Below are 13,196 nucleotides of genomic sequence, written 5' to 3'. Positions count from 1 at the left end.
GGGAAGGGGCAATTGTCATGGAACACAGTATGTATTCCTTAATTAAATGCGCGTGCACCTGCTGCCTCCTGTCACAAGATGAGCACAGATGTGCCTAGTAAGTGTACTGGCAGGCCTTCAGAGCTTTATTAGATGTGCTGCGGCAGTAAAAGACATGCAGTGGCGTACCAACTATTTCTAGTGTGTGTGTGTGTGTGTGCGTGTGCATATATATATATATTACAAATTACTATTACAATAAGTGAAATAGCCTGGAAGTGCTTCTGTTATAAGTATATTTAACCGACAGGGACCTATTTCTCAATCACACATGGTGAACCATGGAGGCCTGAAAAATGAGCTGAATTTGCATTTATGTCTTGCAACTATATAACATCTCAAGTTGATACAGGGACAAAAGGCAATGGGTGCACCCACAGTGGTCTCGGATCGCACCCAGTAGCAGCAGTACAGTGTACATAAAAAGGCACATTTGCTACAAAGAATTTAAATAATTCAACAAAGAATTCTACTTGCTGTTTAAGTCTACAACATAAATGTATCGCTAGTTTAGGTAATAGTACTGTTGAGGTCATAGGCGACAGCGTACAATCAACATAAATTGCTTGCAATATTTGCACACACATAAAAGAAATGAACTCGCCATCCCATCCCTGCGACAATGGATGTCCAGTGAAGCTGTTAAAAACCACCATTACAACTGCTGAGGGGGTTATGCAATGCTTTAGCGCTTTATAACACCCTCCCCCAACCCACCCTTCCCACATACTCAATTTCCACTAGATTTGATATTTGTTGAGTTCACAGTTATTTCAGGGCCATGGGATAAATTCTTTGTTCGCAAAACACATTCATAAAACTCCCGATAGCTTACATGCATAATATACTAAAAATATCATAATTAGTTCTCTATCTTAGAAGTTTGCCTTCATATTGGGGATAATGCGCCCTTTATTTTCGCCAAATAGAAACAACATGTATTGTTTAGTTCATGGAGGACATCGCTGAAGCAAGGACGGAAGGTGTTATGACACATGAAAATAAGGAAAGAAAAATGACTGCTCATTATTATTTGCGCTTTTTACCGAACCAGGAACGTAAAAATTTTGTCACACATCGCAGTTACAATGGCCCACCTCCACTTTCCACAAAATATGAGCCTGTTGTAAACTACAGCTATGTCGGGACACCGGGAAGCATAGTTGATAGCGGCCATATCACTGCTTGTATAAGAAAATTTTTACAAAAGCTGTATTTGATCCAACCACTTCGCACAGGAAGTTTCCATTGGGCACCACCAATTTTCGCTAAATTTGGTCTTGGCGGCTTTTATAGTGCTGCCAGAGCAGCGGGCTCAATTCTTCCGCTCTCGTTAGGCACGCTCAAACACACTGGAGTGCTTGCATACGTAATTTATTACGAAAGCCATTTATTGGGAACTTCACCTCCGCATCACCCTTTAATTTGTTCTTACAGTCACCAAACCTAACGAAGCTGCCTTCTTTAGTTCAGTGAGGACACCAGCCGAAACTAATATATCACGCATGACAAAGTAAGAACAATAAATGAGGGTTCAATGATTATTCGTAATGCTTCTCAATAACCAGAAATATTAAAACTATGTGACACATTCCACTTGAAATGCTGCCTATTCCTTTAAAGTATAAAGTATCTTAAACTCTCTTGGGACGATAGCAGTAGCGTGATAATTTCGAAGACTTAGTCACAGTTTTTTGATGCTGTGTTTGATCAACATGTATTTGCCATTGCACATAAACTTGACGTATTGTTTCCCTTATGTTCACACAATTTTATCTCAGTTGTTATTGTAATTATTCAAGTGCAGCAGTCTAAGTCCTACACCGCTCGTAAAACAGACTAGTAAGGCTATGGACCACTTGCATACCTATTCTACTTGAAAATGCCATTTAACCATAACCCATTTGGAGCATTGCCGACACCTTATCCATACCACGCCCCTAATTTCCCCTAGAAATTAACAAGATGCCTTGTTTAGCTCACCGAAAACAGCGGAGAAACAAACTGCGAATCTTGTAATATCCCCTTCAGTCACAGCATAACATTCGAATGCAACTTATTTTTGCCATTACTGTGTAATGGTTACTGGAATAGACAGTGAACATTAGGCTTTTGGTTAAATTGCACATTCTGCTCTCTTAAGATACACCTATTCCACTTCTCAGTGAAATGTATCGCTTCAAACGATCACTTTCACAAAGGCGTTGCCCTCTTTGACGTCCCTTCAAAGAGGGCCTTCATGAAAGCGAAGGTCGAGGTTTCAATAGTAATCGCAAAAGATTATTTCTTCCCTTGTAATGCTTGGGCCCAATAATTAACCTTTACAAGTAATTTGAGCATGTGATTCAATATATTTATTGAAGAAACGTAGCATGGCTCACTGTACAATTAATGAATATTAGTTACTATCTATTTACGATGGGTCACTATAAAATTCAGAGGCATTCTCCCGCCTTGACTTGCCTTCTATATGGAGTCTCCAGCACCTTGGGATAAAATTGATAGAAATAGCTCATCTTGGAAAATATTTGCTTCTGCATGCATTTCGTTTTTATTCGTATTTCAGAATGTCTCACTATGAGTTTTACACATTTTTTCCAATATATCTTGCTTTCGCTGAGCATTTTCTTAACTCCTGCGTTCTGTTTTCTTTTTTAATAAAATAAACACTACCCCTTACTATTCAAACTGGACTAAGTCGTTTTTTTTTTAAATTTTTTAGCATGTTCTGTGTTGCTCAGGGAATTTGACACTGGCACTCAGGGAAAACCTGGAAAACTCAGGGAATTTCGAAATGTCAACTTGGTAGACACCCTGACACTGCACATTGCAATAAAGAGACAAATCTAAAATTTCATTAGGATGTCTTTTTTAGTTTTTGTTTTATAAGAATTTATAAGTTCCTTGCTTGTGGAAAGCCTGGCCCAGTAATGAAACATGGTAGGGAGCTGGGAATACTTTGCATGTTTGCCCGAATGTCTAAATCTACACCAAGACAGTGTTCGATATATTTTTTTAGTGCTCTAATAATTTTTTGCTCAACATAACATATACATGACTGTGCTTCACTGCATGGAGCCATGTAGCTGTCGTGAAATAATTAAATAATGGAAAGATAAAGAAACATTTCAAGACTGCCTTTAAGTACAGCACAGCTTGTGGATCACAGCAAAACAAACTGAACCAAAATCGGTCCAGCCATTGTTGTGCTATGCTTTCCACAAGCGAGGTGATTATAAAAAAAAAATGCCATTGAGAAAACTGGCTGCAAAGTTTTAAAAGCACTGCAAATTTATTAAAAAGCACCAGGGCTGTAATATCTTGAATCATTACTGTCAGGCATCTTGTTACACCTTTGCCTCTCTGGTGGGCTTTGGATGCCTTCTTCAGGTGTTCTTTATCCTTTTCTTGAGCCCTCTGGAGTAGTGCATGACCACCATTTTCACTGCCAGACCAAGCCTAGTATCGCAGTGTACACTCACAGAATGCTGTTGGCATCTTGGACACAGAGTTTTAGCAATCAAAGTTCATTGCGGAAACCTGCACAATAATGAACTCACAGTCACAAGGGGACGAAATTTGTTCTTGGCCTTGCTGGTCCATCAAACTGAACTTCCGCTCAGTTGCAAGCACTGCTCAAAGGGAGTCGCGAACGCTGCATGCCTGTGCTTCTGCAGTCACCGCTGACACAAAACGCAGCTCGAGGCGCATCTGAATCATGCGACGTTCGGGCGACGATTCGTCTGGTGAGCCTTGAGTCGCCATACTGTATGTAGCTCGTGGACGGTTGGGGCTCACTTACAGGCTGCGTGTCCCTGTCGCACAATGCGTCGGAAACGGTACACCGTCTCTGCCGGCGATGGTGACCTTCGACCCGCGTTGCCTCCAAAACAATGCGATCTCAGTTGCTGACTCGCGCGGCTGTACGCACAGGTGCGACAGCCTCCGTTTCAGTTTCAGTTTCAGTTTATTACTCTTTAAATACAATGCATTGCTAAGATACAATATACAGACGAGGGTCCCAAAGTGAAAGACTGCAACAGGACCCTTGGTTAATAATAACAATGTAGAGATGTATTAAAGAAGAGCAAGCTGGTCTAATTTGAATTGCATTAGAATAAATCCAAAGACGACGACAGTAGTAATATTTAGAGCTAAAAATAAGATAGTCAAAACATGCCATGCTGTCAGATGCCAAGACCAAAAAGTTCAAGTAGTGAATGAACACAAGATTCTCGGGGTTACGTTTTCTTCAAACTTCAGTTGCGATAAACACATAGAAGATGTTTGTAGAAAACTTGCCGCAGTAACGGGAATCTTATCTCGTTGCCGACATCTTCCAACACAGGCCAAAATCCAAATTTATCATGCACTGTTTGCTTCATACATTAGCTACTGTGGTCTAGTACAGGCTACAATGACAAAAAGAAACGTTGCAAAGATAGGTGTACTTCAAAAGGATCATGCGACATATTGCAAACCTTGATTACCAGTATCCCACGTGAAGTGCTTTTATAAGCTACAATATGATTAGTGCAAAATATATGTATCCGTATCGCCTGCTCCGCTCTTTTTACTTTTCCTGTAGCTTTCCAAAATTTTCTAATGAATCTAGCATCTCTAAGAAAAAGACATGTTATACTATCCACACGTAACAATGATGTTTGGCTTCACCCAAAATGTCGAAATAATAATAAAGTTCAGTCATTACAGCATAATCTGCCATTTATTCTAAGTGAGCATAAATGTGTGATCAGTTACGGCATAAAATAATTGAGAATGTATTTTCTGTCCAAAGAATGAATGACTATATATGTTTGCCTTTTGTTTTGCAAGTACTGTTTCACATGAATGTATGTATTCTATCTTTCTTTATGTTCTGGTGTTTTAAACTTCTTTTGTTTGTGTGTCATATGTTCACAACCATAGATAAAGTTATTACACACATCTTGAAATCATATGCTGTAGATTTATTAATTAATTACCCTTATGCTACTGTGTAATTCATTGTTCTTCGCATTTCTTGATGTCATGGACACTACCTGTTGCTGTACATCAATACTGCCTTGTAGATGGGGTTATGGGCCTAGTCAAGTTGTCGAGACAGCTTTTAGCTCTTGACCCTTTCCAGGACCTATTATTTCTGGAAAAATAAAAATTGAACTAAACTGAATTGAATTGAACTAAAACAAACAAACACAACTGCGAAAATACAACATAGAAAAATAATATAAATGAAAACAAATAGTATTTATATAAGCCTGTAGTGCATAAAAAAAAACTATCAATACATACAAATGACAAATATAGTGTAATGAATGATGTAAACTTAGTTACACATATAAAATAGCTTAAGAGCATGACTAAATGTATGAAAGGATGATTTAATGCTAACGGGTAAACCATTCCACAGTGTTATAGCAGCGAACGATCATGTCATTTTTCCATAGTTAGAATGAACCACAGGTAGTACAAAATTAGAGTTACGTTCAAACCCGGTATTATTGTTATTGATGAGGTGCCTGGAATCAATGAATTGGTATGAGGGCTGTTCAGTAAGTAATTTATGAAACATAATTATTAGATGATATTTGATCAAGTTCGTTACAAGAATGTTATTTTCACGAAGTAGAGGAGTAGCACTCGTGAAAAACCCGCTGTTAGTGATAATGCGTATTGCTTGGTTTTGTAAGCGCTAAATAGACAAGATACGACAGTTATATGTTTCCCCAGGAAACAATGCCATAATAATGTGACTGAATGAAGGCAAGGTATAATGCTAATAACGCGTCTTTAGAGAAATATGTTCTTGATTTGATTAATGGTCTAATACCGAAGGTACACTTTCGCTTAATGAAGGCAATGTGTTGAGTAAACTTAAGGTTAGAATCTAATTTGATGCCCAAAAATGATACATAGTCGGAGACGGGAATGTGATGACCATCTAAAGTTATCTCAGGTAAGCCAGGTAGTATTCTTTGGCTAGATCGAGAAATCATGAATTGAGTTTTTGAAGGATTGATAATTAATTGATTGGACGAGCACCAAGCAGCAATGTGGTCAAGCTCATTGTTTAGTTTAAGGATTAAGGTTGTTAAAGAATTGTCTTGCAACGAGATAGTAGTATCGTCAGCATATAGTGCACAATGTGCCGAAAGACACGTGGGTAAATAATTAATATAAATAGAGAATATTAAGGGACCTAATATGGGGGGGGGAGGCCTGTACTACACCTTGGTTAATAATAACTTCAGTATCAGAATAAGCACCTAAAAAAAACTTTGTTCTCTATCATGTAGGTAACCTTTTAGGAGGTTTAGTACTGGACCGGTTATTCCCAGGGCTTCTAGCTTAGTAAAAAGTATATTATGATTAATTGTATCAAAAGCTTTAGTGAAGTCCAAGAGTACCAAACCAACGAAGTTACCCGTATCAATCGAGTGACGAATGTAGTCAGTCATGTATATTAAAGCCAAGTTAGTCAAACTGGCAGTGCGAAAACCAAATTGAGAAGATTGCAACAAATTAAATTTGTTTAAGTAATTATTTAGGCACATAAAAAATAACTTCTCAGCAACTTTACTAATCGACGACAGAATAGAAATAGGACGATAGTTAAACACCTCCGTTTTATCACCTTTCCTGTGTACAGGAATAATCTTAGCCCTTTTAAGCGAAGTTGGAAAAATACCACATTTAAAAATATTATTAATTATAATACAAAGTGTATCAGAAATTAGCGGCGCAACAAGCTTTAGGTGAAATAACGAAATGTTATCAAAGCCAGGGCTAGTATTCTTTAGAGCTAATACCATGGAACATACCTCATCTGCAGTTACGGGAAAGAGAAAAAAAGAATGATTGCAGCGATAAATGGGATAAGTAGTAGTCGTATGACGACTGCTGTATATATTATAGAAGTAGTCACTGAAAGTACTTGCTACGCTAGAAGAATCAGTATGGGTTTTATTGTTGTTGTTTGTTTTATCAGTGGTATTACCGGACTTCGGTACGTTCGTGAATGCATTAAGAAGTTGCCATTGTTCTTTGGGATTGTTCTTGTGTTTTGTAAATTCATGGTCGTAATACTGTCGTTTAGACTGCTTTAGCAAGTTATTCAGAAAGTTGCAATAATTTTTATAGCATGCCGCTAAGCGTACATTAAAAGGTTTCTTTTTAGTCTTTTTGTATATGTTTTCTTTATTTCTCATACTAGTCAGTAAACCTCTCGTTACCCAAGGGTTACCGGGAAAGTATATATGTTTCTTGCATCTGACAGTAGTGGTGTTAGCGCGAACGGCTTGTAAAAAGTTGGAACAAAATTTTTCAAGAGCTTCATCGGGATCGTGCAGGGAGTTAATTACAGACCAATCAGTATTTGTTATAGTGCTAACAAAGCTATCTCAGTCAAAATTGGAGGAAAAGTAGCAAGGCTAGGACTGAGGTATTTTGGCCTGAAAGGAGACGAAAATCGGGAAATGGTCTGTGATCTGAGTATCTGTGACACCAGAGTTGGGAGTTGGCGCTATGTTAGTTTGAGCATGGTGAAGAAGTGTGTTGGCACCTTGAGTAGAACACCTACTAGGAGAGATAAATAATGATTCCAGTCCGTAACTAGCAAGACAGTCTGTATAAGCTGTTACACTTCCGTTGTCGACATCAAGTAAGTTGATGTTAATATCACCGACAATTAGGACTTGCTTATATTCAAGAGAAATTTTTTTCAAAACTATGCAGAGTTCACCCAGAAAATCGGGAATAGTTGAAGAAGGGGAGCGGTATACACAACCAAGAATAAAATTGTTACGATTATGAGAATTCAGCTGTAAGTCAGTTTCACTGCATACCGATTCACAGTGATTTACGTTAAGAAAAAGATCAAGCCTACGCTTATATTTAATGTGAGGTGAAACAAATATGGTGGAACCACCGTATCGATCCGAAATACGATGGCAGTATTCTGCTTGGTATGGACGAAAATCGTATAAATTGCTATCAGCATTGTCAAGCCATGTTTCCGAAACGCAAATAAATAAAAATGAATGATTAAGTGAGTCAGTAAATGCAGAAATGGTATCATGGTTCTTGCGCAAACTTCGTGCATTGATATGAAAAATGGAAATATTAGAAGATGTAAGCAATGGTTTGACTTCGGCTGGCGATAGCAAAGACATGATGAAAAGTATTCGGGGACGTATGTGGCAATGAGCCCGCAGGACAGAAAATGTCAATAAGCTACGCCTGCGCAAAGATTCGAAAATCAGCCTCCAAGTTTATTCAGAAGACCCTCCTATCAGTTGATTTATAGGCTGTAATCTGGCAATTTTCAGTCCATAAAAACTGCCAACTGTTCTCTTTTTTCAGTGTTAGGGCCTTGCTGAATAAACGTTTGTTGTCGACTGTGAGGTGTTCGTTAATGTAAACGGGACTATCTGTACTACCAGAAAAGCCAATCTGGGAGCATCGCAGACGAGCTTTGCAACCGTTGCGAAGAAATTCATTCTTCTTGTCACGTGAACAAAAACGAACAATGATGTTCTTGTCCGACATCTCGCTGGCCACACGATGAACTATGTCAATGCCTCCAGAAGAAATTCAGCAATCAATTGCATCGGCAACCATCTTTAAGATCGCAGAGCATTTCTTGCCTTGTGATGATGGAATGCCTTTAATTTCGATGTTATTCGTTCTGCTGTACTGTTCCAAGTCTGCGATTCTCTTGGTTAATGCTTGATTCTGAGAAGTTAACGCTTTGTTAGTAGTTACCAGTTCACTGAATGTCGCTTTGAATATGTCACACTGTTCGCTCATAAAGCGCACGCTTTCAGCTAGAGAAACAAGGTTGCCAATTCCCTGGTCTTCAAGCCTCTTCCCAATCTTGGCAGCCAGACTGTCGACAAGTGCATCAAGCTTATCGTTAAGCAGTGATTCCAGATGCTCAATTTTTTTAGCGAGTTCAGCGTTGGTGGGCATCGCAGAAAACAGACCAACAACAAGAGACACACTTGTGAGCAGCAGCTGCAACAACAGCATATAAAATCCCATAATTTCATTTAATTTAACTACATAGTTTTGCAAAAGCATTTAACTCCCGGCAGCAAATAGATATGATTCTTCTGAGGCGGTTAAGTCATTTGAACTCGCCCTGAAGCCGGAAAAATGCCATTTAACTTATGAGGAACTCTTCCTAGACCACGCTATCAGTAACTCTGGAGTCAGTCCCGGCCCACAGAAGGTAGCTGCCATCGCTAATTTCCTGTGGCCCATCAACAAGAAGGCAGTGTGCAGATTTCGTGGCCTGTGTGCCTATTACAGCTGCTTTGTACATACAAGACTTTTAAAAAATTGCGGAACCTTTAACTCGTTTCACGAAAGCCGACGTCGACCTTAAATGGGAAATGATGGCTCAACTGATGGCTGCAGTCACCACTGGTGCTTTCACACTGCGACGAAGACGCCGAGATGGAAATGCACACCGATGCAAGTAGCCTAGACCTCGGTGCCGTGCTAGTTGAAAGGAAGGACCGAGTTGAGAGCGTAATAGCTTGCACTAGCCAGTCACGGTCAAAAGTGGAAGCGAATTATTCTTTGACAGAAGAAGAGTGCCTTGCAATCATTTGGGCTACAGCGAAATTTCGACCGTACATATAAAGCAGGCACTTCAAAAGGCTAAGCGACCACCACCCCTTGTGTTGGCTGGCAAACTTAAAGGATGCTTCAGGTTGCCCAGTGTAATGGAGTCTCAGAATCCTGGAATTCGGCAGTCCAGGAGGAAGGATTCTGACACCGACTTCCTGCCGCACACCTCTATTGGCCCATCACTGCAAGGTGAACTGGACATCGACACTTTCCTAGAAACAATAACTGGAGACAACTTCTCTGAACAGCAATGAGTAGAACCAGAGTTACGAAGCTTTTTGGAGTACCTAGAAGGCAAGACCGATGTTGTCCCTAAAGTATTTCAGCGTGGACTGTCTTTGTTTTGCTTGTGCAACAACGTCCTTGTAAAAAAGAACTGCTCCCCAGTTGGCGCAAACTACCATATTGTTGTGCCAACAGCACCTTGGCCTGTAGTCCTGTATGTCGTGCATTACGATCGGAGAGCTGGGCACCTTGGGTTTTCCTATACACTCTCAAGAGAGAAAGAGAGAGGCAAAGGAAAGACAGGGAGGTTAACCGGAGGTTATCACCGGTTGGCTACCCCGTACTGGGGGAGGGGCAAGAGGATGCAATAGGTGAGAGAAAAAAGGATAAAAAATAGAAAAGAAGAAACTACACACGCATACACACGAACTGTTTCTGCGCAAAATACAAGAGAAGTTCTATTGGCTGCACCTGACCACCTATGCCAGCCGCTACATCAAGACATGCCATGACTGCCAGCAATGCGAGACAACCTCGTCAAGGCCAGCGGGATTATTACAGCCGATCGAGCATCATTGCCGACCGTTTCAGCAAATCGGAATGGATTTTTTGGGACCCTTTCTGATGTCAACATCTGGAAACAAGCAGATTATCATGGCCACCGACTACCCTACCTGCTACGCCGAAATGAAAGCTCTGCTCAAAGGTAGTGCAGCAGAAGTGGTGAAGTTCTTCTTCGAAAGCATCGTCATGTGACATGGTGCACCAGAAGTGCTCATTACTGACAGAGGAATGGCTTTTATTGCAGAGCTTACCCAAGCCGTTTTGCAATACAGCCAGACAAGCCACAGGGGGACAGCTGCCTACCACCAGCCAATGAATGGTCTTACGGAGCGGAGCATCTGAACAAGACCCTCGTAAACATGGTGGCAGTGTACATCGATGTCGAGCACAAGGCGTGGGATGCCATCCTGCCATACGTAACCTTTGCTTATAACATGGCAGTGCAGTAGACAACACAGGTCACGCTGTTCAAGTTGTTTTACGGCAGGAACCCAGCGACAACTCTCGATGCCATGTTTCTGCACGACACCGACGAACAGAATCTCGACGTCGCCGCCTATCTACAGCATGCCGAACAAGCCTGACAGCTCGCCTGCCTGCGGATCAAGAACTAGCAGAGGACGGACAGCTGACACTACAATCCTAAACGACACTATGTCGTGTTCCAGCCTGGTGACTGCATTTGGGTTTGGACCCCAATACACTGACGAGAACATAGCGAGAAGCTTTTGCACTGCTATTTCGGACCCTACAAGATCATCCGACGTATTGGTGTACTGGACTAATATGTCGTGCCAGACAGCATTTCGCAATCACAGCGGCGCCCACGGTCTGGAATAGTCCATGTTGTCCGCCTTAGCCCTCCTACCAACGTTAACCCACTCTGGAACTTTTTTCTTTGTTTGTTTGTTATTTCTCTTCAGTGCATATGCTTTCATTTCTTGCCTTCATGTTTGTAGCATTGGGACGATGCTTTTTAAGAGGTGAGCATTGGCACGTGTACATATTTATCCTTTTCTCAGGGACTGCATTTCACTTACTAACGGCTTAAAGTTATCACTTAGCCCACGAGATGCCTGCATGATTGGAACTTGCCGGAACGTTATCGATGGTGTTGTTCATTCTCTGTTGTCACCGAAGCTTGTGTAATCGGATTGTATGTGTGACGCAAATTATGTAGTACTTTCTGGAAGACCCATGTGCACCAGCAATTACTCTGAAAACTTAGATGACTCATGTATAAAAGCTGTCGCGCTTCACTGGCAGATCAGATTTTCAACAATCGCCAACTGTGTTCAACGCTGTCATTGTGCTTTGAGTGTAACTTGCTTTTTTGGGCACAGGTTCGCCCAATAAGAAAGATAGTTGAGCTATTGACAGTTTAGCTGTGTTTTTCACTGTCACTACTACGTGACAATATAGCGCAACCACCAATGTAATGCGAGGTATACTACATTATACTGCCGGAAGAAGGAAGAGCACCTTTGGTTGCATCAAAAGAATGTTTTGTTTATAACTCCTGGTAAACATGCCTAATGCATCCACACTCATTTAGAATAGTGCCCTTTAGCACACTGCGATATGGGCAGGCACCGTGGTAATGCTCATCCCCTGCGACATCTCTACTACAAGTCCTAGGTTTTGCAGGATGCATATTGCTGTAGCGTATTGGCTATCGCTCTATGCTGAAATCTAACAGGTTTGCGATACGCTGCACAGAGGTACGTTATGGGCATGCAGCGTGGAGCTGGCATATTTGCATAATGAAGCCACATGCATGGGCATTGGCATATAGGATCCGAACATTAGCCCTACACTTCCAGAAAGAGCATTCTTATTGCTGCTGGATTCTTTTGTGCAGTCTTTGCGTTTTAAGCACACCCTCGCTTTCTGCAAACCTGTGCCCCGTGCTGCTGGCTTTTTCCACAAAACTTCGTCAATCGATAGCTGAGCGCAATTTACATGTGAAATTTCGCCATCAACAATAAATCAGACACATATTCTTAGATAGAAGCAAACGCTGTGAACCGTGTTTGCATCCGCACAGTCAGGAATATATTCGATTTGTTTTGAATATTCGAAAGTGTTTCAATACCTACTTTTTGAATTGTATATGAATATTAAAAATAATATTTTATGGTATTCCAAAGTTTTTAATATTCGCACACCCCTAGTTTCAAGGAATGTCGATTCAGCATAAATGGGTCACTTATGCACCTTCTAATTCACTTTTCTGTGCATTTTCCAGGAAGTCCCAGTGCAGGAAAACCATAGCATCCCCATGAACACGATGGACCTAAATTTGGGCAGTTTTCTCAAATTAGATTTAATGGTGGTTGCTGTTGTGAGCTGAAACTTCTTTTGACTTTATTACAAAAATGTGAAAATTTTAATGCATTGGGAAATCTGAAACTAAAGCTGTCATCAGTAGGATTGTTTGTCTTATAGAGAACAGTGAAGTGTAAATAAGAGTGCCTCCACAGTAGCCATCTTAAGTTGCGAAATTATAAGAACTGTGAAGGTTTCAAAGAAACCTGCGATGTTCGCATGTGAATTTAAAATGTATGGCATATACTACTTGTGTATGGCATATCTTATAATATATATGGCTCTGTTGCGATAACCTTGATTGCCGCTCTAGAACAAATAGAACACCATACTGCCAGGTACATCTTTTTGGGGTGGTACAGAAGCAGGGAAAGCTGCACTGCAATGAAGGCTGCGCTAGG

At 40.7% G+C, this 13,196-nt stretch overlaps 1 protein-coding gene across 14 annotated transcripts in view; it reads left to right on the top strand.

The window, feature by feature from the left end:
- Window positions 1-13,196, top strand: part of faf (ubiquitin carboxyl-terminal hydrolase-like faf) — an 819,194-nt gene that overhangs the window by 383,399 nt on the left and 422,599 nt on the right. The gene's annotated exons all lie outside the window — the stretch shown is intronic.

This window comes from Dermacentor variabilis, chromosome 2 (assembly GCF_050947875.1).
Source record: "Dermacentor variabilis isolate Ectoservices chromosome 2, ASM5094787v1, whole genome shotgun sequence".
Classification (NCBI taxonomy): Eukaryota; Metazoa; Arthropoda; class Arachnida; order Ixodida; family Ixodidae; genus Dermacentor; species Dermacentor variabilis.
Note: the sequence above shows the minus strand (reverse complement) of the source record. Positions and strands in the feature narration are given on the sequence as shown.